Source organism: Hylobates moloch, unplaced genomic scaffold (assembly GCF_009828535.3).
Source record: "Hylobates moloch isolate HMO894 unplaced genomic scaffold, HMol_V3 SCAFFOLD_14, whole genome shotgun sequence".
NCBI lineage: Eukaryota > Metazoa > Chordata > Mammalia > Primates > Hylobatidae > Hylobates > Hylobates moloch.
Window position 1 is genome coordinate 12,357,112 of NW_026652289.1, and position 25,557 is coordinate 12,382,668.

At 40.3% G+C, this 25,557-nt stretch overlaps 1 protein-coding gene across 10 annotated transcripts in view; it reads right to left on the reverse strand.

The window, feature by feature from the left end:
• The window catches only part of ITSN1 (intersectin 1), a 257,076-nt gene that overhangs the window by 189,886 nt on the left and 41,633 nt on the right, over positions 1-25,557 (reverse strand). The window contains exon 1 of one of the 10 annotated variants that reach the window (XM_032175653.2): positions 6,134-6,153. The exons of the other annotated variants lie outside the window; for them this stretch is intronic. The gene's annotated coding sequence lies outside the window, so the exon portion shown is untranslated. Of the gene's footprint in view, positions 1-6,133; positions 6,154-25,557 lie in introns of those variants that run through there. 10 annotated transcript variants of the gene reach the window in all.

Here is a 25,557-nt window from a genome sequence, read left to right on the forward strand (position 1 = left end):
AGAGAGCCACAAGCCACAAAGAAAACACTGAGTATAAGAGTCAAGAGTACAGCATTCCTAACAGTTCACTATAAACTAGAATATCTATGTTGATGGAATTTACATCTTTTCCCCAAGAGACATAGCAATTCTTGATATGCCTCAACACAGATTTTAACTTTTAAAAAATATCTCGTTTAAGTTCAAGTTAAAAACTGAACTGAGGCCAGGCGCAGTGGCTCACGCCTGTAATCCCAGCACTTTGGGAGGCCGAGGTGGGTGGATCACTTGAGGTCAGGAGTTCAACACCAGCCTGGCTAACGTGGTGAAACCCCGTCTCTATTAAAAATACAAAAATTAGCTAGGCGTGATAGTGCACGCCTGTAACCTTAGCTACTCGGGAGGCTGAGGCAGGAGAATCACTTGAACCCAGGAGGCAGAGGTTGCAGTGAGCCAAGATTGTGCAACTGCACTCCAAAAAAAAATAAATAAATAAAACCTGAATTGAAAGGATAGAACAAATGGTGTGGACCGTAAGGCTTTTGAGCAAGTTGAGTGGCAGATCTCAGATTGTGAATAGGAATCCTGAATGACATTATTTACTAAAGCTGACAAAAAGAAAATTTATTTTTAAAAGAGGTTTTCTTACAGAAGTGAGGTAGGGTGAAGCACAGTCTATGTTGAATCCAAAATGCTTTACTGGAAAATACTAATTACTCATTTTAAGTTCAATATATCCAGTGTTTTTTTTGTAATAAATGCCTTTTATTAAAATTCTAAGGTCAGTGATTTTCCAAATACCTTTATGCCAAGTAACAAATAACGGCTATACTCTCATTTTAAATTTCGTATAAGTGGGGGAAATGTCTGGAAAATATAAAATATGAGGTATTCTTTAAAATGCCATCAATTAAAAACTTGGCCAGGTGTGATGGCTCATGCCTGTAATCCCAGCACTTTGGGAGGCTGAGGTGGGCAGATCACTTGAGGTCAGGGGTTCCAGACCAGCTTGGCCAACATGGCAAAACCCCATCTCTACTAAAAATAGAAAAATTAGCCAGCATGGTGGCACATGCCTGTAATCCCAGCTATTCGGGAGGCTGAGGCAGGAGAATCACTTGAACCCAGGAGGCAGAGGTTGCAGTGAGCTGAGATTACACCACTGTACTTCCAGCCTGGGCGACAATAAGTATATGAACAAAATTCAAATATAAAAGATGATATGAAACTTCACAAACATCAGTGTTTGATTTGTATGAGTAAATATATATACTTCAAGAGGCAAGTTATAAAGGGCTCCAATATGAGTAGGCTTTCAGAAAAAAAATTAAAACTGCTTTTACTGCCATAACTCACTAAATATATAGTCAAAATGAAACATCAATTTAGAATGATAGGAGAAATGAACTTCAGTGCCTCCATTTCTAAAGTAAGAGCATTTGACTGAATATTTTATTAAGGTCTTTCCATTTAAACTTCTGGAGTATATTTTAGATTAAGCAAAATTTTCAAATGTTAAAAAGAGAATTGAAAAAATGTAGGTTTTAGCCAGGCGCAGTGGCTCACGCCTGTAATCCCAGCACTTTGGGAGGCCGAGGCAGGCGGATCACGAGGTCAGGAGATCAAGACCATCCTGGCTAACACAGTGAAACCCTGTCTCTACTAAAAATACGAAAAAAAAAATTAGCCGGGGGTGGTGGCGGGCACCTGTAGTCCCAGCTACTCAGGAGGCTGAGGAAGGAGAATGGCGTGAACCCAAGAGGCGGAGCTTGCAGTGAGCTGAGATCGTGCCACTGCACTCCAGCCTGGGTGATAGAGCGTGACTCCGTCTCAAAAAACAAATAATAACGAAAAAATGTAGCTTTTAACTTTTGAGTCAGAGCACTAGTATATTAAATATTTTTCATATTCTTCTCTTTTATAATCAGATTATCATTTCTATTTAGAGCTTACTTAAAAATAAACCTTAATATCTTTCCTACATCTTATTAATTTACTCAGGAAAAATTTTTATTTTTATTTCCATGTACAGTACAAAGCTATACTGATCCAATATAAAAACAACAGGCTGGTTCAGTGATTTTTATCTCCTCATTAAAGCATTTTGTCTGTTTTTTTATTTTTATTTTATTTTATTTTTTTGAGACAGAGTCTTGCTCTGTTGCCCAGGCTGGAGTGCAGTGGCCTGATCTCGGCTCACTGCAAACTCCGCCTCCTAGGTTCAGGCCATTCTCTGGCCTCAGCCTCCCAAGTAGCTGGGACTACAGGCACCTGCCACCATGCCTGGCTAATTTTTTTGTTTGTATTTTTTTTTTTTATTATTTTTTTTTTTTTAGTAGAGACGGGTTTCACCGTGTTAGCCAGGATGGTCTTGATCTCCTGACCTCGTGATCCGCCCACCTTGGCCTCCTAAAGTGCTGGGATTACAGGCGTGAGCCACCGCGCCCAGCCAAGACTGTCTTTACAACTGATGTCAAGGTCCTTATCTCATTCAAATGACAACTTAGCCTTACTCCCAGAATCAAAGATAATAGTCTACAATAACATTATGCCAAAATAATGAAGTCAACTTTGGTGAGGATTTACTGGCATGATCCTTAATAGTAACAGTTTATAATAACGAATTGAAAGTTTAAGTGCTTGCAAGTACACCTGACCTAATTATTAGCCAATTTAATCCTATTAACAAAGCTATGGATTAAATAGTATTAGTATTCCCTCTTCCAGAGACTAAGGCACAGTTTATACAGTTATTAAACAATGGAAGAGAGAGTCTGGATTCAGAGCCCATGATGATAACCTCATACTTTTGGGAATAAGAACTTCACCAAAGAGGCACAAAGTAGTTAGCCTGGTAAACTAACTAGGGTGAAGCGTGGGTGCAGGAGATACTGTTCCATGCAATAAAGGCACTGGAAAACAAAAGAAAGAAGAAAGATAAACCAATTTTTTTTGTAATGTCATAGCAGATCACAGAAACTAAATAGGGGAATTAAGATTAATAGAATGCTGACATATAAGTCCAGTGAGCTTCTACTCCTTTTTTTTTTTTTTTTGAGACGGAGTCTCGCTCTATCGCCCAGGCTGGAGTGCAGTGGCGCAATCTCGGCTCACTGCAAGCTCCGCCTCCCGGGTTCACGCCATTCTCCTGCCTCAGCCTCTCCGAGTAGCTGGGACTACAGGCGCCAGCCACTACGCCCGGCTAATTTTTTTTTGCATTTTTTTAGTAGAGATGGGGTTTCACCGTGGTCTCGATCTCCTGACCTCATGATCCGCCCGCCTTGGCCTCCCAAAGTGCTGGGATTACAAGCGTGAGCCACCGCACCCGGCCGAGCTTCTACTTCTTACACACAAAAAGGAAAAGCTTCCTGATGTGTAAACATTTACCATATGGAAGCAGGAACTCATATATTTTTTTTAAATCTAACAGAAAGCCTAGAGCAGTTAAGAAAAGAAAAAAGTGAACGAAATCAGTTCTATCTCTATGAGGGGACTTCAGCAGCATAAGGTAGATCAACTACGCTGAAAACAAACAGAAACATACCTAGAGAAAAGGAAAGGCATTCTTCTCTCTGAGGTTCCCGGCCCTGTGGCCTAGAAAGCAGGAGGGTTACCCAGGAGTGGAGGAAGCTCAGCCCTAGGCAGAGGTAGCACCTCAGGGCTAAGGGCTCAGAGCTCTTCAGGGAGGAGACAATAGGGCAGCACCAGGTAGGCAAATAGGCACAGTCCCATTTACTTCTGTTTTACAACAGGGCCTACATCATGATTGCTTACACCTTCCCCCTTTAAAGGTTATAGGTGACAATTGTGGGAAATTTAGAAAACTGAAAAGGCAGGTGAAAAAAAAATCCACAATTCCACTCCCTAAAGGTAACCTCTATCAACAGCTTGGTATTTATATTTCCTTTTAGTCTTTTCCCAATGAAAGTACAATTGTTTCCTTCTTTGGCACACTTTACACAAAATACATGCTTTCAGCAAGTTATTAAAACCTTTCTAAACATATTGCTGGACCTAGATATTTTATTGAGACAAACACCCCTTATTTAGGTACAAAAAATAGAAAACCACAGAGACTAAGTATTAAGCAATGAAGAAACAGGTAAATAGTTTCTTCAAGTTTCGATAATGTTCGGATATTTAAACCAAAGCTAGAATATGTTTAAGAAGTCTTTAATCTTTCTTCATTTCACACACACACACACACACACACACACACACACACACACACAGACGGAGTCTCTCTCAGCCGTCTTTAATCTTTCTTCATTTCTCACACACATACACACACACACACACACACACACAAGACGGAGTCTCTCTCAGCCGTCTTTAATCTTTCTTCATTTCTCACACACATACACACACACACACACACACACACAGACGGAGTCTCTCTCAGCCGTCTTTAATCTTTCTTCATTACACACACACACACACACACACACACACACACACAGACGGAGTCTCTCTCAGCCGCCCAGGCTGGAGTGCAGTGGTGCGATCTAGGCTCACTGCAATCACTGCAACCACCATCTCCCGAGTTCAAGCGATTCTCCCATCTCAGCCTCCCGAGTAGCTGAGATTACAGGCACCGGCCATCATGCCCGGCTAATTTTTGTATTTTGGTAGAGACAGGGTTTCACCATGTTGGCCAGGCTGGTCCTGAACTCCTGACCTCAGGTGATCTGCCCGCCTCAGCCTCCCAAAGTGCTAGGATTACAGGCGTGAGCCACCGTGCCTGGCTAAAACAATATTTATTAAAATGTCATTTTGCATGATAAAAAAGTATATTGAAACAGATTTGTTATTTCAGTTCCAATGTTTTGCTATCATAAACATGGGAAGATTATTCAGAAAATATGCAACAATTCCAAAAAATAAAAATCAAAACATAAACAATTAGGGATTTTAGGTTCTAGCACATAAATACTAAGTTGAATAGTTAAAAAGGTAAAATTTAACCATGTGGAATAAAATGTCTAAAGCATTAATTACTGGTATAATTTACAACTTAACTTTATATCAAATAATTAAACTGTAATTGTTCTTTTAAAACAAGTATGTCACTGTGCTGTTCTTTCAACCTTCCTGAATGCTTGAAAATTTTCAAATTTTTTTGGCCAGGTGCGGTGGCTCACGCCTGTAATCCTAGCACTTTGGGAGTCCGAGGTGGGCAGATCACCTGAGGTCAGGAGTTCGAGACTAGCCTGGCCAACATGGCAAAACCCCATCTCTACCATCTCTACTAAAAATATAAAAATTAGCTGGGTGTGGTGGTGGGCATCTGTAATCCCAGCTACTTAGGAGGCTGAGGCAGGGGAATCGCCTGAACCTGGGAGGCGGAGGCTGCAGTGAGCTGAGATAGTGCCACTGCACTCCAACCTGAGCAACAGAGCAAGACTCTGTCTTAAAAAAAAAAAAAAAAAAAAAAAAAGGAAAACTTTCAAATGTTTACCTTTTTTTTTTTTGAGAGACAGTTTCGCTCTTTCGCCCAGCCTGGAGTGAAGTGGTGCAATCTCGGCTCACTGCAACATCTGCCCTCCAGGTTCAAGCACTTCTCCTGCCTCAGCCTCCCCAGTAGCTGGGATTATATAGGCACCCACCACCACGCCCAGCTAATTTTTGTATTTTTAGTAGAGATGGGGTTTCATCATGTTGACCAGGCTGGTCTCCAACTCCTGAGCTCAGGCAATCCGCCCGCCTCAGCCTCCCAAAGTGCTAGGATTCCAGCCTTTTTTTTTTTTTTTTTTTTTTTTGAGATGGAGTCTTGCTCTGTTACTCAGGCTGGAGTGCAGTGGCACAATCTCTGCTCACTGCAGCCTCTGCCTCCTGGGTTCCAGTGATTCTCCTGCCTCAGCCTCCCGAGTAGCTGGGATTACAGGTGCGCACCACCACGCTTGGCTAATTTTTTTTTTTTTTTTTTAACAGAGACAGGGTTTCACCATGTTGGCCAGGTTGGTCTCAAACTCCTGGCCTCAAGTGATCCACCCACTTATGCCTCTCAAAGTGCTGGGATTACAGGCATGCGTCACCACGCCCAGCCAAATTTTTAAAAAATTAAAGGGAGAAAAGGCATGTTAAAAATAACAAGTATGCAAGATGAAATGAGGTAATTCAAACATATTTACAGGCCAGGAACAGTGGCTCACACCTGTAATCCCAGCACTTCTGGAGGCCGAAGCAGGGAGATCACTTGAGTCCAGATCAATTTCCCACAACGGTCACAGGAGTTCAAGGCTGTCCTGGGTGACGCGGCAAAACCCCGTCTCTACAAAAAATACAAAAAAACTAGCTGGGCGTGGTGGCATGTGCTTATAGTCCCAATTACTTAGGAGGCTAGGGCGGGAGGATTGCTTGAACTCAGGCCTAAGCAAGCCTAATCCATTTATAAATGTTCCATTATATACAAAATACCCTTTCTACCAACAGTAGGTTCTTAACTACTGAGACCAGGCATGCTTCGGTTGTGACTCCAGCAACATGGATTGGTGGCATTGCATGAGCTGAGATTGCACCAGTGCACTTCAGCCTGGGAAACAGTGAGACCACATCTATAACACACACACACACACACACACATGCACACACACACACACACACACATAGAAAAAAGAATCTTCTACATGTACTACTAATACATAGTCCAGATAATCAGCAAATTTCTAATACACCAAAATAGGCTAATCTAGGCTTAATGACCTAGAGACTAAAAGGTGATTATGAACATACATCACCTGTTTTTCACTTAATTATTGACCATCCCCTCACAAAAATCTTATAATCCTCTTATATAAATGAAGAAACTGGGCTCAAACAATTAGTGACTGGCAAAGGTTACAGAAGGGGACAGTGCAGACCCAGGCTGTTCAGTGTAAGATGCCACCAATCCATGCTGCTGGAGTCACAACCAAAGCATGCCTGGTGTCAGTAATTAAAAACCTACTGTTGGTAGAAAGGGTATTTTGTATATAATGGAACATTTATAAATGGATTAGGCTTGCTTTCTCCCTCCTACTGTCTTTAAAGTCACAGTGTTTCAGCAGCTCTCAACTGTAAACAACTACATCTGTCTCCCTCCCCTCCAAAGTAAGGCAAGATGGCTAGAAGGTATTAGAGGCCGGAGGAGTAAGGTCAGCAGAGACCTCTTCATCCTCCTATTTAAACAATTCAGGGCCAGGTGTGGTGGCTCACACCTGTAATCCCAGCACTTTGGGAGGCCAAGGCAGGTGGATCACCTGAGGTTAGGAGTTCGAGACCAGCCTGGCCAACATGGCAAAATGCCATCTCTACTAAAAATACAAAAATAAGCCAGGCATGGTGGTGGGCACCTGCAATCCCAGCTACTCGGGAGGCTGAGGCAGGAGAACTGCTTGAACCCCGGGAGGTTTAGGTTGCAGTGAGCTGAGATCGTGCCACTGCACTCCAGCCTGGGCAACAGAGAACAAGACTCCATCTCCAAAAAAACAAAACAACAACAACAACAACAAAACAATTCAGGCAGGGCAGGTGGCTCACACCGATAATCCTAGCACTTTGGGAAGTTGAGGCAGGAGGCTCTCTTGAGGCCAGGAATTCAAGATCAGCCTGGGCAACATAGCAAGATGCTGTCTCTACAAAAAACAAACTTAAAAATTGGGTGTGTGGTACATGCCTATAGTCCCAGCTACTTGGGGAGGCTGAGGCAGGAAAAAATGCTTTGGTCCCAGGAGTTCGAGGTTGTAGTGAGCTATGATGGCACCACTGGCACTGCAGTCTGGGTGGCAGTGTCAGACACTGTCTCTAAAAAAAAATATAAAATTCCTTTTGGGTTTGCTTATTTATCTTTTCTATAATTTTTTGAGATGGGATCTGGCTCTGTCGCCCAGGCTGGAAAGCAGTGGCACAATCTCAGTTCACCGCAACCTCCACATCCGGGGCTCAAGCCATCCTCCTACCTCAGTCTCCCAAGCAGCTGGGAATATAGGTGTGTGCCACCATATCTGGCTAATTTTTGTATTTTTGTAGAGACAGGGTTTCACCATGTTGCCCAGCCTGGTCCTGAACTCCTGAGCTCAAGCAATCTGCCCGCCTCAGCCTCCCAAAGTGCATGAGCCACCGTGCTCAGCCAGCTGGACCTGTATTTTAACAGGTCTATTTCTAAACCCACTTCATGGTGTCCCTTCCCAATCTTCGGACTCATTTACTTGAAACAGATTTTTATTATGGTACTAAGGTAGTAAGTGTAATTCATCTTTTATAAAGAAATATTTTTAAAAGTTTGTTTTAAAGTTGCTCAAAAGGTTTAATTTCAGCTTGAAGAAACCATAGGATAGTAAGATATAGAATACAAGATAAAAATTGGTAGAAATGTGGCATCAATGAAACATTGAGGGGAAAGAAATGTCCAAATGTGGGAGAAAAATAAAAATGTGTATATTTAAAATATCTCAATATTTAAAACATCTCGATATTTAAAATATCTCGATATAAAAACATCCTCAGAAACATAAAAAAAATTATCTGATATTTGAGAGTTGTTAGGGTTTGGTTTCAGGTATTAATCTATCTATATCTGTCTTTGATCTAGAAAAACAATTAAAAGATACCTCAAACAAATACTGCCTCCACATATTACCCTTTTAAAGGCTTTGTATCTATAACAATTCAAAATTGGAAAACATTAAAGAAAAATACAAGGAAAGCTTTCTCTTATTTAAAACAATCTGCAATGAATGAAAACAACTAGAAGAGCCTATGTCCCTGTTCTGTAAGTGAGTCTTATAACAGATTCCTATCTTGAGATGACTCTTAGAGCAGGAAATGAATGAAAAAGAAGAAAGCTGCCCTGTAAGATTACACATAAAGGCAAGAGGTACACAAAGCTCTTTTACAACACAGAGAAAAGGTACTGAAAGCAAGACAAAAAATGGACAAAGGAACTGACAAATCCCAAACATATAGCCAACCTGATCAATGCCCTATTGTCATGTCTGAAGCCCTGAGCCTCAAATGTGGCTTCTACATGTGCTATTTGAAGTAGAAGAACAAGATGACCTAAAAGGGATATGCAGCTTGTTCATAAGTAATATTTTAAGACTGCATGAAGGATAAAGAACCTGATAAAAAGAAGAATCTTATTACTAAAACTGAAAAAGGTCAAAGACATTGTCCACATTATATCTGACAAACTATCATGATCACTCAAGTTGTCCTCTAAACAGGGAACAGGCATTCCTCCCAGAATTTCTGTTGTTGTTAGGGGGGAGTGGCAGCAGGGGATGGGAGGTGAAAAGGAGACACTCAGGAATGACCAGTGTCCAGCAATCACTGTCAGGTACAGCTGTCAGCACATCACTTGGCAACACTCAATGGCATTTCGGACGATTTGTCCCTTTACTCCTGCTTACTTTCCACAAAGAGAAATGTCAGGGTATCTAGCCTGGAGAGCTTCAATAGGCAGATTTTAACCTCAGTTCTTCTAAATCATCCTTACTTTAATACTGGCAGGAGGAGAGAATTCACCAGGGAGCTCATAAAACCAAAACCTAGCTACAATATAAAGGTGAAAAATAAGGGACAGCAATGAAAGACAGGAAAGGAATTCCTGTTCAAGAGATAAATGGAATTAACAGTCCCCTCTTTGAAGCTCTTTTTTCTTCTTCCAGACCACCAACTAACTGCAAAGTAACATCTGGAAACTTATTAATCATTGTTTGTCTATTTGTTTGGAAAAATCAGATTGTAGAGCCCTGCAGATGCAGACAGGAGAGCCATTCATAAAGCTTCAATAAAGTGAAGGACTTTATTTCTTCTAGAAGGTTCTATTTTCCAGTGGGTCATCAAGAATAAAACATTATATCAAGTTCCTGAAAGCTAAAAAAATAGTTCCTGGAAGAAAATATAACTGTAAACAGCAAACAATAATTTTAAGAACCACTCATTGAGGTAAGAGTGTTTCAAATCAAAATTTTATTTTAAATATAAGTTATGGAATAGTTTCAAATTGACAGCCAAATTAATAATGAGATTGTATAAGTTTAAACTATGTTCAACTCACATACTTTCCAGTACTCTCAAATATAAATTAACAAGTGATGAAAAAAATTAAAATTTCACAAATAATTGCAAACACTTTGTCACATGAAAAAAAAATGTAATGACCCAGGTTACAGGAAAACAAAATGTTGTCATCTGTGTAATGTAGATATATACAGTCACTAAAGAAGAGACAATCTAGTCCAGGCACAGTGGCTCACACCTGTAATCTCAGCACTTTGGGAAACCGAGGCAGGCAGATCACCTGAGGTCAGGAGTTTGAGACCAGCCTGGCCAATATGGTGAAAGCCCGTCTCTACTAAAAATACAAAAAAAAAAAAAAATTATCCAGGTGTGGTGGTGCATGCCTCGGGAGGCTGAGGCAGGAGAATCGCTTCAACTCAGGAGGCAGAGGTTGCAGTGAGCCGAGATCACGCCTCTGCACTCCAACTTGGGTGACAGAGTGAGACTCCGTCTCAAAAAAAAAAAGACAATCTAAAAGTTGTCTTCCAAAACTTCCAAATAAAAACTCAAGTTTCAACCATTGCAAGGCCCATACATAAAGGAAAACATTAAAATAAACTTTCATGTTGTAGCATAAGAACTGAAACCACACTTAGTCTTAAGACAATACAGTGTACTAATTTACTACTGTCACCTTTATCTCTGGGTATTTACATTGTATACCTCTAAATACAGCCAGCAACCAAGCCTGGTATTATCAGCTCATCGGCACGAACAGTGGTTAAAGATAGGCAGAGAAAAGTTTGAGAGATATGGCCCTTCAGCTTTAGGAAAGAAGAAACTACATAGAAAGTACTAACTGCGTAAAATAACACCGCAACACTGAAAAGGGCAAGAAAGTAGGGAAGCCTCCTGCCAGATTTTTAAGTCGGCTTCAACAAAACAGTGCAACAGCTGCAAATGGATGAATTAAATATGGGCTGAAAGACGGTAGTAAAAGAAATGAAATACGCACACACTGTATAAAAAACCATGAGCCAGTAATTATAAAATGCTCTACATTTAAACATATTCATCAAAATTAAATTGGCTACATGTAATCCTTGATAACGAGTAAGTAACTGAGAATCCAGTGAATACTTCACATGTATGACATCTTCACAGCTGTAGTGCCACAATGGACAGCAAAGACAGTAAGATTTTCCTATCCAATAAAACTGAGTCCTTTTGCCAGGCAGAGTTGGTGGAAAACTCAATGGAGAGACTGCTAAGGACTGTTAAGTATTTGCCCAATCAGGAGATAAAGGCAATCTGCACAGGTACATATTGATAAATCTGATCCACACATAGATGCTGGCTACCTCCTGCTACAGCTGAAGATTATTTACCAATGTGTAAAGAATGGGAGAAGTCCAACAAAAAGCCTTACTGCAACATCAGTGAAAAGTCACTGGGTATCATGAATGAGAGCAAAGGACAATGCAGTCATTAAAAACCAACTGCGCTCTGCTAAGTGACCTAGGGGACATCTATGCACAAGATTTATCACTACTAGAAGTTTTAGAACTAAAAAACATTCAATAACATTAGCATCACTAAAACACTAGACTGCAGCCAACAGAAAGCCAGACCATTTTAGAAGGCAACAGATACATGATTCAAATATTTAATCTCACTTCACTTGACTGAGGTGCACTGAAATATATTCAAGCCTGAGGAAAGGGAGAAAAGCTGAAAAGAATCCTGCTGCTGGTCATCTTTCCTGGGGATTTCACTCCTTTTCTTTACATGGATCTGGCTGCACCATTAAAGTACAGAAAAGAAAGTTTCTGTTAAAAATCACAAACACACTGAGATCCAAAACAAAAGAAAAAGAAGAAAATCCTAGATTTCCTCAATTTCTTATTTTCTTTAGAAAGGTTCACCTTCTACTCATAATATAAAAAACTTTCTGAAGGCCCACTTACACTCAAAATGTGTTTGGTTTAGAATCTAATTTATCCACAATTCCCAGTTTATGTACGTTTGCACATTCAAATTTGACTGTGTTTTAGTTTCATGCTTGCAAAATCCAGCAGAGGTATTAAGCTTTAAAATTCCAAATACCGTGGAGATTTTTAAAAGATAACAACTGTTACTGAAGAAAAGTTCACACATTCAATATGTACTTCACTGAATAACATTTCCCTCTCTAACAAAGCTTTTCCTATTTCCTTGACACTCCAACTTTTAAAATGGATCTTATAAAGTTTTTGTCAACGGGAAATTTTATTTGGGAATCTAAACCAGTTTACTTTAGGTCAACCTAGTTCAGAAAGTTTATCACAAGGAAAGAGGTAAGGCCTCAAAATAAGTAAGTTTAATACAGATATCTGATATTAATACTGTTAGAGCAAAGAGACCCTGTCTCACAGCACTGGTGGGAGGGCAAACTGTTACAACTCCTTCGGAAAGCATATCACAGGTAAGTATCAAGAGTAGAAAAATGTGGCCAGGTGCAGTGGCTCATGCCTGTAATCCCAGCATTTTGGGAGGCCAAGGCAGGAGGACTGCTTGAGGCCAGAAGTCTGAGACCAGCCTGGGAAAGATGGTAAGACCCCATCTTTACAAATAAAAAGAATTAATACAGAAATCAGCTGGGCATGATGGCATGCACCTGCAGTCCTAGGAACTGCTCAGGCAGGAGGATTGATGGAGCCTAGGAGTTGGAGGCTGCAGAGAACCATGATTGCACCACTGCATTGCAGCCTGAGTGAAAGACCCTGTCTGGTTTTTTTTGTTTTGTTTTGTTTTTTTGAGACACTCTTGCTCTGTCTCCCAGGCTGGAGCGCAGTGGTATGATATCGGCTCATTGCAATCTCCGCCTCCCAGGTTCAAGTAATTCTCCTGTCTCAGCCTCCCAAGTCGCTGAGATTACAGGCGCCCACCACCACAGCTGGCTAATTTTTGTATTTTTAGTAGAGACAGGGTTTCGCCATGTTGGTCAGGCTGGTTTTGAACTCCTGACCTCAGGTGATCTGCCCACCTCGGCCTCCCAAAGTGCTGGGATTACAGGTGTGAGCCACAGCGCCTGGCCAGACCCTGTCTCTTAAAAAATAAAAAATAAAGGAAAAATGTTCTTTCCATTTTACCCAATAACAAAACTCCTGCAAATCTGCCATAATAATCCAAAATACAAAGATACCTGTCCAAAAGCATTCACCATGACTTTATTTTTAACAATTAAAAACTGAAATAATCTTAACTGTTCAATAGCATAGGAACAGTTAGATAAATTATGAAACATCCAGCCAGGCATGGTGGCTCACACCTGTAATCCCAGCACTTTGGGTGGCCAAAGTTCGGGAGGATTCCTTGAGCCCAGGAGTTTGATACTAGCCTAAGCAACAAAGTGTTTAAAAATAAATAAATAAATAAATAAATAAATAAATAAATAAATAAATAACAAAAATAAGACCAAAACATTAGCTAGGTATGGTAGCACATGCCTGTAGTTCCAGCTACTTGGGAGGCTGAGGTGGAGGCATTGCTTGAGCCCAGGAATTGGAGGCTGCAGTGAGCTACGATTGTGCTATTGCACTCCAGCCTGAGCAAAAGAGCAAGACTCTGTCTCCAAAAAAGATATATCCATATAATGAAATATATGACAATTAAAAATATAAAACTTTATATGAGGTATTTGTCCATCATGTTTAAGACACAGAAACAAAATATATCAAAAACTTGTAAGTTGGATAAAGTGTTGTAAATATTTTCACTTATATCTAAAACTTTTACTATGACACAGTTAATCCTTTCGTACACATTGTATCAGGTAAGATAACCCTGTGCCCTTCCACAGGACTGTGAAAGCCCAGAGAAAAAAGCTACTAACCCTGACTGAGAGTGTAAGAAATCACTGCAGAATAGCAGTGTATATGATTTAAATTAGGAGTGTTATATAGACACAAGCAGGAACAGCATTGCAGGCTAAAACATAGCAAGAAGGGGCCGGGTGCAGTGGCTCACACCTGTAGTCCCAGCACTTTGGGAGGTCGAGGAGGGCAGATCACCTCAGGTCAGGAGTTCAAGACCAGCCTGACCAACATGGTGAAACCCTGTCCCCACTAAAAATACCAAAATTAGCAGAGTGTGGTGGCACATGCCTATAATCCCAGCTACTTGCAAGGTTGAGGCAGGAGAATTGCAAACCTGGGAGGCGGAGGTTGCAGTGAGCCGAGATCACACCATTGCACTCCAGCCTGGACAATAAGAGTAAAACTCCATCCCCCACCCCCCCACCAAAAAAACCAAAAAACAGCAAGAAGGGTATGAGCAAAGCATTATATAAAAATACAAAAGGTATCAAGACTAGTCCCAAAGAGAAGAGCGGCTATGTATCTGATTTTTTATTTTTCTTAGAAAATTGAATAAAATCACATAAAAAATTGTCAGATTTCATTTATTACCATTTAGAAAACAGTTGATTCATAAAGCTTACAGGGTTCACCTACATTTGAAGAGCTTTTCACAGATATAGATTACTGGGCTGGGCGCGGTGGCTCATGCCTATAATCCCAGCACTTTGGGAGGCGAGGTGGGTGGATCACATGAGGTCAGGAGTTCAAGACCAGCCTGGCCAATATGGCGAAACCCCATTTCTACTACAAATACAAAAATTAGCCTGGCATGGTGGCATGCAAAAATTAGCCCAACATGTTGGCATGCCCCTGTAATCCCAACTACTCGGGAGGTTGAGGCAGGAGAATCACTTGAACCGGGAGGCAGAGGGTGCAGTAAGCCAAGATTGTGCCACTGCACTCCAGCCTGGGTGACAGAGCAAAACTCCGTCTCAAAAAAAAAAAAAGAAATAGATTACTGACAATGTTTAAAATTATCTTTTATGTTCAAACATCTGAAATCCTAATTTTCATATTTCCTTCCTTCCTTAGTCAAATTTAGAAATTTGATGTAAAAGAAGTTATTCTGTTGTATAAAGAAACTAGAAATGTATATAAATGAGGTACTTACACATATATTTTAAATTTCAAGAAAGCTGCTAAAATGTAAATGTTACCCAGGGTTGTAATCTGAGTATGTTGCTCCAGTGGAAATCACAGGATTGACAGCACTAAGGGCAGCAAGACCATGAGTCATTTTAAAGCAGAGGCAAACTCCCATTGATTCTCACAGCAGGTTAGCAAAAGCAAATTGAGCCATCACAGGCAGGGTCCAGATGATCAACAGTTTAAAGTTACGGAACAGAACGCACGACAGCTAGAATCCAGGTAGGGTACTTACTGGTATGGACCTCGTGAGTTGCTTAGCCTCTTTCTAAGCTTCAGATTCTTTGTCTATAAAATGCTAGCATTAATAGCACCTAAGTTAAAAGGCTCCTAACAGTGACAAAGACCCTCTCCTTAACCAAACTCAGGCTTCTCTGAGCCCTCCTCAACGAAGCCACAACCTCCTCCAGTCCCCTCCTGTTTTCGGCCTGCCTAGCTCAGTTTTACAAAGAATCCTGCTAAATCAGTTTAGTGAGTATCATCCCCATCTGAGATATCTGATCACCTTTGATATTTGATCAAATTCCTCACCCACACCTTTGATGTATAAATTCTAGGCCTGCCTTCAGCAAGAATCTTGTTAGGTCAGTGCCATGGACCGAATGTGTCCTCTCAAAATACATACACTGAAGCACTTATCCCCAAGGTCATGGTATTTGGAAAGCGAGCCTTTGGGAGATAATTAGTCATGAGAGTGGAGCCTTCATGAATGGGATTGGTACCCTTATAAGAACAGACACCAGAGAGATGATCTCTCTTTCTGCCAGCAGGAAGGTGACTGTCTGCACACCACAAAGAGGGCCCTCACCAGGAACTAAGTCTGTCAGCATCTTGATCTGAGACTTAGCCTCCAGAACTGTGAGAAATAAATTTCGATTGCTTAAGGCATCTAGTCTATAGTAGTTTGTTACAGCAGCCCAAGCAGACTAAGCCAGTTTTATAAGATCTACTGACCCTGATGTCTCCTCTTAGCAATTTACCATTCACTGATCATATTCTGCTACTTGACTATAAATCTCTATTTGTCCTTGCTGGATTCAGAATTGAGCTGGATCTCTCCCCGTCATTGCAATAGTCTTGAATAAAGTCTTCCTATTTTAACAAGCCTCAGAGTAATTTTTTTTTTTTAAGAATTATTTTTTTCATTCTTTTTTTTTTTTTTTTATACTTTAGGCAGCCATAAAAAAACGATGAGTTCATGTCCTTTGTAGAGACATGGATGAAACTGGAAACCATCATTCTCAGTAAACTATCGCAAGGACAAAAAACCAAACACCACATGTTCTCACTCATAGGTGAGAATTGAACAATGAGAACTCATGGACACAGAAAGGGGAACATCACACTCCGGGGACTGTTGTGGGGTGGGGGGAGGGGGGAGGGACAGCATTAGGAGATATACCTAATGCTAAATGACAAGTTAATGGGTGCAGCAAAACAACAGAGTAATTTTTTAACAAAGATAATTAAATGAGTTTTAACATAAGTAAACAGAATTGTCCCAGGTGGAGCAAAAACTTAAAAATGTTTTTTTCAGTCACCACTATCATCCAGTAAATGTAACAAAATTAATGTTTAAGTGTTACATTGCTCAGCTTAAATCAAGTATTGACTGTTTATTATATGACAGTTACTGCGACAAACGTAAAGGTCCAATGAAAGACACAGGTCCTGCCTCAAAGAGCTCATATTTAGAACAGGAACAGAAAGTAAACAAACAATTCTGGCACAGTGTGTTTCATACAACACCGCAGAGCAGGCCAAAGAACAAAGGAAGCAGAGAAGAGAAACTGATTAACTGAGCACGGAGGAAAGGCCACCAGCCTACGAAGGATGAAGAGAGGTTCACACAACTGCTTTCCAAGTGAGGCTGAATACTCAGCAGGAATGAAACAATCCCAAGGGCAAGGATGTGAGAGTGGAAACAGGACTTGCCCATGGCCCACTGGGGTGATGGAGTCACTGAAAGATTTTCAGCAGAAATGGGTCTTTTATTTATTTATTTTTTTTACCTTTTACATATATATATATATTTTTTTTCTTTTTTGAGGCAGAGCCTTGCTCTGTTGCCCAGGCTGGAGTGCAATGGTGCGATCTCAGCTTACTGCAACCTCCACCTCCCAGGTGCAAGTCATTCTCCTGCCTCAACTTCCCCAGTAGCTAAGATTACAGGCACCCACCACCATGCCTGGCTAATTTTTTTTTTTTTTTTTTTGAGACGGAGTCTCACTCTGTCGCCCAGGATGGAGTGCAGTGGTGTGATCTTGGCTCATTGCAAGCTCTGCCTCCGGGGTTCACGCCATTCTCCTGCCTCAGCCTCCCGAGTAGCTGGGACTACAGGCGCCTGCCACCACGCCCAGCTAATTTTTTCTATATTTTAGTAGAGACAGGGTTTCACCGTGTTAGCCAGGATGGTCTCGATCTCCTGACCTCGTGATCCTCCCGCCTCAGCCTCCCAAAGTGCTGGCATTACAGGCGTGAGCCACTGCACCAAGCCACGCCTGGCTAATTTTTGTTCATTTATTTTTAATTCTTTTTGAGACAGAGTCTTCTCTGTCACCCAGGCTGGAACGCAGCAGTGTGATCCTGGCTCACTACAACCTCCACCTCCCAGGTTCAAGCAATTCTCCTGCCTCAGCACCCTATATAGCTGGGACTACAGGCATGCACCACCACGCCCGGCTAGTATTTTTGGTAGAGATGAGGTTTCACTATGTTGGCCAGGCTGGTCTCAAACTCCTAACCTCAAGTGATCTGCCTGCCTTGGCCTCCCAAAGTGCTAGGATTACAAGTGTGAGTCACCAAACCTGGCCTTATTTTTTTAAATTATTTTTTTTTAATTTTTTTTTTTTTTTTTTTTTTTTTGAGACAGAGTCTTGGTCTGTCGCCCAGGCTGGAATGCAGTGGCACGATCTCAGCTCACTGCAACCTCCACCTCCCAATTTCAAGCGATTCTCCTGCCTCAGCCTCCTGAGTAGCTGGGATTACAGGTGTGCGCCACCATGCCCAGCTAATTTTTGTATTTTCAGTAGAGACAGGGTTTCACTATGTTGGCCAGGTTGGTCTTGAACTACTGACCTCAGGTGATCCACCGGCCTCAGCCTCCCAGAGTGCTAGCATTACAGGCATGAGCCACCATGACCAGCCTATTTTTTATTTTTTAGAGATAGGCCCTTGCTACCAGGCTGGAGTACAGTGGTGCGATCACAGCTCACTGTAGCCTCGAACTCCTGAGTGCAAGCAATCCTCCCATGTTAGCCTCTACGGCAGCTAGGACTAGAGGTATATATCACTGTGCCTGTTAATTTTATTTATTGTTATTTTTTGTAGAGACAGGGTCTTGCTACCAGGCTGGTCTAAAACTCCTGGACTCAAGTGATCCTCCCACCTCGGCTCCCAAAAAGTGCTGGGATTACAGGCCTGGCCACTGCGCCAGGCTCGGATTTACCTTTTAGAATGCTCTCTCTGGGGCTACACAGATGCTGCATTTGGGAAGGTGACAGCTGAAACCTAAATAGACACAAATTACATAACTGTCAAGAGACTGTAGACACTGTCCATCAACAAGTTCAAAATTGAAAAGAAAAATTGAGCCCTGGTAGTTTATAGAAACATACCAAGAGAATGATATTCTAAATCAGTAAGTCAACATTAGGCAATCCTGAACATTTGATTTACTGTAGCACTCCTTCAGATTAATAACTATGAGCAATAACTAAGATTAGTGAACAGGCCGGCCACAATGGCTCACGCCTGTAATCCCAGCACTTTGGGAGGCCGAGGTGGGTGGATCACCTGAGGTCAGGTGTTCAAGACCAGCCTAGCCAAGATGGTGAAATCCCATCTCTACTAAAAATACCAAAATTAGCCAGGCGTGCTTGTAATTCCAGTGACTCAGGAGGCTAAGACAGGAGAATTGCTTGAACCTGGGAGGCAGAGGTTGCAGTGCACCGAGATCGTGCCACTGCACCACTGCACTCCAGCCTGGGTGACAGGAGCGAAACTCCATCTCAAAAAAAAAAAGAAAAAAGAAAAAAAAAGAACTAGTGAACTATTCTTAGAGAACTGAATTTATCCTTTGCAGAACACTGCCCAAGCTCCCTCTGTCTTTCCTCTTTCTTGCCATTCTAAACTTGGGCCACAGGTCCTATTTGGACCCTAGAATGGTCTCAGTGGATTTTTTCTGTTGTTCCCTCTGCATGCTCTAAGCCTACAACTAGATGTTCATTGTCTGTTTCTCAGACAAAACTACGGTCCCCTGAGAGCAAGAACTGCATTCCCAGCCTCTGTTACATGGTTTGGCCCACAAAAGGCACACAAACCATGTGTATTCAACGAACGCGTTTTAGAATTAATAAATTAAGTGCTGAGTAATCTCTGTGATCACCCTTCCACCTTCAATGGCCACTTAGTCCTCATCCATATAAACTCAGAACTAAACAAGGAGTGTTTTCTATTCAGATTCCTGCTAAAGTGTAGTCCTACAAATGTTTGGGAACAAATTTTGATTCCCCAAAGAGACAAATACCAAAACAAAGAAGAAATAATGATTTTGATCTTGAACCCACATATGTTCTAAGGAATACAACAGAAATGAGCCCTTAGTTTCCTAAATTTCATGGCATTATATATGTAAGTTTCAAGTCCGTTATCCAGCGTTCTAACAGAAATACATGAAATAACAGTCCAACTAATAAGGCTGGTGCTTAAACACATGCCTTTTCATGAAAAAAAAAAAAGGCAACCAAAACAGTGATGATTTGTTGAAAACTTTATATTGTAAAATAGGCAAAGCAGCTTTTTGAAATTTTAGATAAAGTAGGTAATCATATTCTAGGAATTTGCTATTTTGGAAGCCACAATCAAAATTCTTAGGAGGTTCCTCTTTCTGTACAAAGCACAAGTTCTCCTAGAAACAGTCTTTGTATATTCAGCCTGAAAAATCAAACTCAGCTTAACATCAAAGGTTCACATGTTTATTTTATTTACTCAGTCTCAAAGTATGTTACTTACGACTCTTTGTTAAGCATCTTTTAAAAGCAAAGTGATTGTCAATGAATGCCAATTCAAGTTGTATGATATGAGGGCCATTTTCAAACACTCCAGAAGCTACGAACAACTGTCCCTAACTATGTATTTGGAATGCTGTCCTGAAAAGGTCATTTCATTTGTTCCTGAACATTGGTTCATTTTCCAAGTTAACATGTTTGAGTAGGTCAACATAACAGATCACCTGAGAGAAAGAGGAATGCTGTTCCCTAAAAAACTACAAAATCCTTAGGCCTTCAAGTTCTATAGATTAGAAACATCAAAACTCAAATACATTTCAGATTGTCTTATTATGTAAAACTCATGCCGATAAGCGTCCTAATGTGGCTTGAAAATTCCTTTTTTTTTTTTTTTTTTTTTTTGAGATGGAGTTTTGCTCTTGTTGCCCAGGCTGAAGTGCAATAGCATGATCTTGGCTCACTGCAACCTCTGCCTCACAGGTTCAAGCAATTCTCGTGCCACAGCCTCCCGAGTAGCTGAGATCACAGGTGCACGCCACCAAGCTCAACTAAATTTTTTTTTTTTTTTTTTTTTTTTTGAGACAGAGTCTCACTCTGTCACCCAGGCTGGAGTGAGACCTGACTAATTTTTGTATTTTTAGTAAAAACAGGGTTTCACCATTTTGGCCAGGCTGGTCTCAAAACTCCTGACCTCAGCTGATCTGCCCACCTTGGCCTCCCAAAGTTCTGGGATTACAGGCGTGAGCCACCGTACCCAGCTGAGGCTTGAAAATTCTTTAACTATTAGTTATAAGGTTACCCAAAAGAAAAAGACCATTCTGCAAAATATATATGAAGCATGTCCAAATTGTGTTGAAATATCCACCACATTGGCCACTGACAAACAAAACCACCCAAATCAGATAAAGAGAACAACTTCATCCATAAAGACATAATGGGAACCCAAAAAACTGAGGAGTTTGGTGACCTAGCTCTAGTCTCAGATCTGTTCACACATTCATTCTATAATTCTCTAATTTATGCCAGGTAACATGCAGGACTTCATTTTGACTTTATTAGATGGCACCAATCTTCACTGGAGTGGTTAGACAAGTAGATCGTCCATCTTGAAATGTGATATATAAAATGGAAAGGGGAAATGACACAAAAATTGAGCTCAAGAAAGCCAGGCAATAGACGAACTGATTCAGACTGGCCAGTCACACAGACTGTGAAACATGTCACTGTAAACAGTAACTCTACCCTGAAAATGAAGAGGCCAGAAGGATACACTGGCGAGCACTTAGCACAGTTCAATTACCTTGCCGTTAACTTACCCACCCAGCCAGACTCATCACTTGCACTAAAAATAGGACATAAATGCTTTTCTTGCATTCCAGCTATGAAAAACTTAAGGTAACAAATTTCAAAACATTTATCAGAAAAATATACCAGGAAAACAGAAAAAGCAATATATATACATATTTCTAGTGTCAAAAACACAAATTGAGAAAAATGACATTAACACCTTGCTTTGATATAGCACCTATCTGTAAAGAAGCTTAAATACTTTTGCAAATTAAAAAAAAATCTAATTACAGCAATTCTAACATCCCTATGAAATAGGTAGAATGTAAATACGTAATTACTTCTGTTTAGCTACTGAAGAAAAGTAGACACATATTTCCCATTCACTGCTAATGACATTCTTGAACTAGCTCAGTCCAGCACTTTAAACATACCATAGAGCCAAGTCATCAATTACCTTCTAAGTTGTAATAAAGCAAAATATAAATGTGAACCCCACAGTTTTCTATGTTTAAGAAAAAAACTCTTAAGAATGCACAAACAAGTATGGCAAAATTGGCTTCGGCTTTAGAAGGAAAACAAGTATTCAATTCAGTCTGATGAATCTACTTTTTTAAGAAGTAAAATTGAGAAATAGTTATGATTATTATTAAAACCACTTGAAATGTAGAAATTATAGAGAAGAGTGAAAACTCAATTTCCCACACTTACCAACAGGAACTGAGAGCTTTATGCCTCCCTCAAAGGACAGAAGGAATTCAGTTTAAAGTGCAAGGTCAAAGTATACAAAAAGACACACTGGCCTGAGAAACCAAGAGGTTTAATAACAAAGAATGAGTCAACCAATACTTGCAGATCTTGAATACTAAAAAAAGAGAATTTTTTTTTTTTTTTAACTCAAAAAGCAATTAATTTGTCCCACTGATGGCTAGGAAAAAGGATCACCTCTAAGTGTTTTATTTGTGTTTTTAAGAGCTATTATGAGGTAGCTTTAAAAGTTGATATATTATTACAGCGTTAAAGGGGTACTTCCTAAATATACCCAATACATCTAAACTCCTTTCAAGGCCAACTCTTGGTGAAATAATTCTTTCTTCCCTTCAATACTATTCAGATAAGGCACCACCAAAGCAGTACAGAATGACTAAACCTGAACTTGCTACAGGAATTTCCAAACAGATAAGAACTTGCAAATACGTCCCTATTTAAAAGACAAGGGAAACTTGAAGAAAGTCTCTGATTCCCTGAACGCTGAGTATATCCAGTGAAAACATAAAATCCTTTCTTAAAACATAAGCTCTTCAATGCAGACACTGTCTCCTTAAAGTTGTATTCAGACCTTAGCATCTGTGCCAAGAGTAAATGGTTTCTACTGTCACTATCAAAAGCAATTTGCTTTAATAAAAGGAAGTGATGTCTAGAATTTGCTTCAAAATAATCTGGAGTGGAGGGTGGCAGGATGGAGACAAGACTAGCTGAGAGTTAACAGTGACTGTAGCTGGGTAATGATACCACTCTCCTTTCTTTTGTAGATGTTGGAATTTTTAGATGTTGAAATTTTTCATAATAAAAGGTTAGACAGAAAGAAAAGAAAGCTAGTTTTAGAAAGTAAATCCCCTTTAACTTGCCTATTTCTTTGAGAGTTACTTAACAAAGAATTCACAAAGACAGCAATTTAATCTCTTAAATTCTTTAAAGTTATAAAACAATTACGATTACTCTTCAGCTCTTCTGTAGTTCACACAAGCGGAAGAAGCTGAACTAGGAAATTACCTACTCCAGATTAATATGTTTTCTCTCTTATATGTCATAAGAATTACACGACATACAAGAATCATATAAATATCAGGAATAAATTAAACCCGATTTAAAAGAATGACGGGTCATTTTTTCCTTCATCCTAATAAGAGACCCGCTTTCTAATTAAAGGAAATTATAAGTACCCTAGGAAAACTGTTTCTACCCCCAAATACAGGTTTTAAGTAAAGCTTAACAAATTTTTAACTATCTCTTATATCAGTTCCTACAAGCTAACCTTAGATTAAACTGAACTTTTAAACTGCCTTAACCTTAATAAATGTCCTCATTAATCATGCCATTCCACATTTTAAAACTTTCATTTTTAGGATCCTGCTAAGAATTATAACACAAAAGAAAACAACCCCTTGACTGTCTTTTAGTGTGAATCGGTACTCAGATGAGTGCCATCAAGATCAATTTAGTCTCTAGCAATGAGTTGAGACATTTTACAATTAAAATTAATGTCTGACCTGTGAGTTGACCCTAATGGACACCTTCCTTAAAGCAGATACATGGCAGACTAGATAAGTAGTCACACAGAAACAAGGTTATTACTGAATCACATTTCTATAAGGAGTTATCAGCATTCTACTTACACAGAATTAACTGAAATGCTTTAATGGAACAGGAAAAATAAAAATAAAACATAGCATAGGAAACGAAGACTAACTCACAGGGCTCACATGAGTCTCTAACAGATGTTACACAGTGGCTTCATTCTCCTCCTTTTTTCCCCCTTTCCTCTCTTTATCTGGTAGCTTTACTTAGGGGCATCGGCTTCAATAGCAAACAAGCACACTATTTAAGCTGTCATTCTTGCCCACATTCCCAACCTACTTGGCAGAGTGGATATTTCTAAAATGGATAGCAACTACAAATATTAAAATAGAGAAATTCATCAAAATGCAAATGAAAACTGTCACTGAGTTCCCTAAATCTACATTTAGTATTTCAAATATTTGGAAACTGCATTAAGCACAGGAGTTATTTAAAGGAGTTTAATAAATAATCATGTCAGATCTCTGTAAAATGGACACAAAAGGTACCTTTTAGTAATATATTTATAAGGAATTCAATCTGTTCATTGCAGGAGACAAACCAGTTCTCAGATCTCTACTGAGAACAAAAAATATTTCACACATTCACCTCAGCAGGGTGGATTTCCAGCACTGGGAAGAGCCAGATGACTCAAGACTCAGCCATGTTTCCATGGCTTGGAGAAAAGATGATTAATGATGCAAAACAACAAGGCATGGGGAACTTGTACAATGGCTTGCTTACCCAAGATCAGCTGCTAGCTAAAAAATGCTTCAACCTCTGATAAACAGGGCCCTCAATGGACAGGTTCAAGCAGGGGCTTGGTTCTTGAATGACTCACATTAAGCTTATCTAGTACATCCGTCACAAAAAGATAGTAGGACTAAAATCAACTTATTATCAAGCTCTTCACTTTTAGATCATTGAAATGACTGCATAATCCCAAAATATGAAAAGATGATCTCTGAGTAAAAGCAGGAGAAAAAAAAAAAAAGTCAGCGCCTGATTCCCCAGGAGCTGATTATCCAGTCTGAGAATCTCCAAGGCACCTTATTTTCTCAGGCCAGCTGTCTACCCTTCATCATTCTGGTCCTTTTCACTCTTGCCATGGTGAGAGGGAAGAGAAAGAGAGTGTTTGGTTAAGTAAATAGTTCATATATTTGAAGAAGGAAATTCAAGAAGAGAAAAAGAGAACAAGTGCAAGTTAAAATTAATCTTATAAATACTTGTCTATTTCATCTATGACCTTTACAATTGCTGATTGGCAACATAACAAAGCAATAGATACTACTAAAAGTACAAAACTAAGTGATCCTAGTGTGACAATAAACATAAACAATGTTCAGAAACCATATGGGGGGAAAAAAAGGGCTGGGGGTGGTGGCTGAAGCTTGTAATCCCAGCACTTTGGGCAGCCGAGGTGAGTGGATTACCTGAGGTCAGGAGATCAGCCTGGCCAATGTGGTGAAACCCCGTCTCTACTAAAAATACAAAAATTAGCTGGGCGTGGTGGTGCACGCCTGTAGTCCCAGCTACTTGGGAGGCTGACACAGAAGCATCACTTGTACCCAGGAGGCAGAGGTTACAGTGAGCCAAGATGGTGCCACTGCATTCTTCCAGCCTGGGCAACAGAGCGAGGCTCCATCTCAAAAAAGAAAAAAGAAGGAAAGAAAAAAAGAAAAGAAAGAGGCTGGGCGCTATGTGGCTCATGCCTGTAACCCCTGCACTTTGGGAAGCCGAGGCAGGCAGATCACCTGAGGTCAGAAGTTCGAGACCAGCCTGACCAACATGGAGAAACCCCCATCTCTACCAAAAATACAAAATTAGCCGGGCGTGGTGGCAACTGCCTGTAATCCCAGCACTTTGGGAGGCCGAGATGGGCGGATCACGAGGTCAGGAGATCAAGACCACCCTGGTTA